This window comes from Miscanthus floridulus, chromosome 1, assembly GCF_019320115.1.
Source record: "Miscanthus floridulus cultivar M001 chromosome 1, ASM1932011v1, whole genome shotgun sequence".
Taxonomy (NCBI): Eukaryota; Viridiplantae; Streptophyta; class Magnoliopsida; order Poales; family Poaceae; genus Miscanthus; species Miscanthus floridulus.
In genome coordinates, this window is record NC_089580.1 from 153,916,336 (window position 1) to 153,920,475 (window position 4,140).

Consider the following 4,140-nt stretch of genomic DNA (forward strand, 5'->3'; position numbering starts at 1 on the left):
AGCTTTTTATGCAATGCCGCCTCATTAAAAACCATTCTAGGTAAAACTCACACCTCGTGAGATAAAACCCTAGAAAGGAAAATAGTACGACCAGCTCAATAAATTAAAACGGGCCTCCACCGGGCCGGCCGTTGTAAAACGGGCCGTGCCGTGCCGCCCGGCGGGCCGAGGCCTCAGCCCAAGCCCGGCCTGCTACGGGCTTCGGGCCGACACGGGCCCGGTTAGGGTTCGGGCCGTGCCGTGCTCGGGTCGGGCCCAATAACCGTGCTTTGGGCCGGGCCTTTGGCCCACGGGCTGCATGCACATCTTTACCAACCGGCGATCGTTGCAGCCATCAGTACAAGTACATGCGCGAATGGATTTGGTGTTCGTACTAGACGCTGATCGATCGTATTCGATGACTACCGACCAAGCACAGGGGGTCGATCGATGATCGGCAAAAGGATGAGAGAGCCACCGAAAGAGAAGAGTCGCCTGCACTAGGCGGGCGCAAGGCCGTAGGCTGCCCTTTGGAAACGATGTAATTCTTTCTATATGCACCAGCTATTGTGAAAAAAATGGCATGACGAGAGATACTCCCCTCCTTCCTATAATACTTAACCTTTTTAGCTTTCTATACATATTTCACATTATTAGTTGTCATTCTCACTTCCTAATACACCGTTTTCTTTTTCGATACATCTCTCTACTTCTCTCTCTTTCTCTCTCATTCTTGTTTCCTATGCACTACACCTCAAATCCCTTGCAAATTAGTTGTTCGTGTTGATGCTGTTAAGTTCAACTAGTATATTAGATTTGTACGAAAATTTTGACTTTCAAAATATCATACTCCCTCTGTTCTAAATTATAAGTCGCTTTGACTTTTTTGGTTCACTCATTTTGCTATAGATCTAGACATATTATTATATTTAGATGTATAGTAAAATGAATGTACTAAAAAAGTCAAAGCGATTTATAATTTGGAACGGACGGAGTAACTTCAAATAGAATTTGTTGAATCCAAAATATTTTAAATAAAAAAGTTGTTAACTATAAAGCTATAGATCTCTTCTAGATATAGAACTTTGAAATAAAGTTTGTCTTCATCTAGTTTCGTTTGAAAATATAGGGGGCATTAGAGGCGGTTAGATCTAGAATTGCCTTTAAATATAGGGGGCATTAGTAAAGCTAGTTGAAAATACCGGTCGTCCCTACAATTGCATTTATAAAGACAGTTCGGTTTAGAAACCATTTTTAGAGACGGTTATAGATTGAGTTGTTGCCTCTATTGGAAAAGGGAGATGCGCCTCTATAAATTTTTGTGGCAGTGGAAACTTGGCTAAGATCACTAGCTAGAAAAGTCAAGAACACAAGAACAGAAAAGTCAGCCTAATTTAAATTATACCAAAAAGCTGTCGGCCGTCCTGCTACAACTAGTGCCAACATTGTTTCAGACTTTCAGGGCCTGTTTGGTACCGTGGCCTGGTGGCCTGGCTGCGCTCTCCAGATGCAACTCCCGTGTTTGATGCCATTTGCCCACTCGCGAGCCAAGCCAATCCGATGCAAAATCTCCTCTCTCTCCTGGCTCTAGGGAAACGAACCCCCCTCCGTTTCTCCGTGGCCTGGCTCGTCGCAGCGCTCACGCGAGGATGGAATCACCTCCCGAGCGTGTCTGACTGCTCACCTCATGTGGCTGCGGCTGGGCCGCCGTTCGCCATCGTCACCGATGCCAAGGCCATCGCCGCTGCTCCTTCGAATGTCGTTCAAGCCGCCGGCGGAGCACCTTGCCTGCGCCAAAGTCGGCGATCTTGACCTCGCCGTCGGTGCCGACCAGCAGGTTCAACGGCTTTAGGTCGCGGTGCACGACGCGGAGCGCGTGGATCGTGGCGAGCCCGAGGAGCGCCTGCCGCACCACGGCGGCGATGCGCCGCTCCCGCATCGGGCGGCAGCGGCGGATCCAGGAAAAAATTTAGGGGGGAGTGAACAACACATACCTCCGACTGCTGCTCGATCTTAAGTTTCAGCCCCACCTACACTATAAAACTTTGCCTTAAAATTCATGAGGGCTCCAGAGGGGTTCCACTGCTCCGGTATGGGTACGGGGGGCTCGAGCCCCCCCCCCCCCCCCGCCCCACCGTTGGATCCACCCCTGTCAGGTGGCCCAGCCGGCGGAGCAGGCCCGAGAGGGAGCCCCTTGGCATGAGCTCCAGCGCCAGCGCTGCGGGCGCCTCCTCGGCCCTGGCGGTGGCCGACGACGGGATCACCGCGTGGAGGCGCACGACGTGAGGCGCATCCGCGGCGAGCATGAGTATCTCGGCCTCGCGCGCCACTGAGGTGTCCCCGTCCGCGAAGAGCTTGAGCGCGACTAGCTGCGCGGACCACCGGTGCCGCGCCTTGTAAACGGTGCCGCCGTTGCCGTGGCCGAGAACGGAGAGCCTCTCATAGTCCGAGAGCCGGGTGTTGGACGTGGAGGTGGAGGTGGACGGCGCGGCGGTGGGTCGAGGCTACGGTGGCAGGCGTAGGGCGAAGTGGTCGAGCAGGAGGGTGAGGTGCGGCAGCTGGCGGCGCTGGCGGACGAGAGCCATTGGCTTGTTGGACTCTTGAGACAGCTGTGGGGTGCGGAGGAGGAGGAGTTGTCGAGAGAGTTGAGGTGAGGAGGGGAGGCAAGCAGTGACACGAGAGTTGGGATGAACCAGCGCGTGGTGGAGCTCGCCATGGGCAGGGTGGCGCAGCTGGACGTGGGGTTTTACGCAAGGTTTTAAATCTCCGGCTAAAGGTATTTAGCGGATGATCTCTAAAACAGCTATAGCTGAGCTAAATGAGGCTATAACCGTTAAGTTGTACATCAACCCAAATAGCTTGATCAGCGTCGAGCAGCTATAGCCGGAGATTTAAAACCTTGGTTTTACGAGGCCGTGGTCGCCGCGCCGCCGCCGCCCGGGTAGTACATGTGGTTCATCGTGCATGCCGGCGTGCCCAGCAGCGCCGCGTGGGTGCGCATGCGACCGCTCGGACCAGCCCCCTCTCCGCGCCGCTTCCGGCCGCCTAGGCCGCGAGTTCTCCATGGCCGCCCGGCCAAATGCACAGGCTCGTGACGTCGTCCTCGTCCTCCAGCTCCTCGTCCCTCACCGGTGTTGCTCCGCACCATGGCCATCCCAGCGCTGGACTAGCTCGCGCCCATCAACTCCTCGATGAAATGCAAGTCAGGACTTCTCTGGTGGTAAGGCTACCACGTTCCTGTGCAAGGTAGCCGCAACTTCTTCTGTACAGACAAACAACACAATCTCGTCTCAGCACGGCTCTACAGAGACATGCAACCTAACACGTCCAGTTACACCGTTTGGACCGGACTCTGACCGGCCATAGCCAGACCCTTTCCGCACATGGATCCACGCAACAATTGCTGATACTGACTGAAGGAGACAACTACCTCTGTCCGTACAAACTTTGTCGCGAATAATTCAAACGTACGCAACCTCCCATCAGTCATCCCCACAAAACCGACTGCATGGACACAACCAAGCCAGCCGAGCAAGGGTACATTTAGGCCTTGTTTAGATTGCAAATTTTTGCAACATGGACACTGTAGCATGTTTCGTTTGTATTTGACAAACTTTGTTCGATCATGGACTAACTAGGCTCAAAAGATTCGTCTCGTGATTTACAACCAAACTGTGCAATTAGTTATTTTTTTTACCAACATTTAATGCTCCATGCAAGCGTCCAAAAATTGATGTGATGGAGAGAGAGTGAAAAAACTTGGAATTTGGAGGTAATCTAAACAAGGCCTTAGTTCGTGAAATTTGGGAATTTGGTTACTGTAGCACTTTGTTTTTATTTGACAATTAGTGTTCAATCATGGACTAATTAGGCTCAAAACGTTCGTCTCGTGATTTCCAACCAAACTGTACAATTAGTTTTTTTTCGTCTACATTTAATGCTCCATACACGTATCGTAAGATTCGATGTAATGGCTATTGTAGCACTTTTTGGGAAACTTTTGGGAACTAAACATAGAGGGAAGATAGACACAAAACCGGTACGTGGAATCACCACATGGACATGACTGGGGTCTAGGTCCGTGAACAGAACTTGTGATCGAATCTCTAGAGACAAGCTTCATCTTTGTAGGTGCCTCTTTGTAATAGCAAAGTTTATTTT

General features: G+C 51.5%; 1 pseudogene; it reads right to left on the reverse strand.

Annotated features, from left to right (window-relative positions):
* Nucleotides 1-1,699: 1,699 nt before the first annotated feature.
* Nucleotides 1,700-2,564, reverse strand: LOC136465751 (mitogen-activated protein kinase kinase 9-like; annotated as a pseudogene).
* Between the last annotated feature and the right edge of the window lie 1,576 nt (nucleotides 2,565-4,140).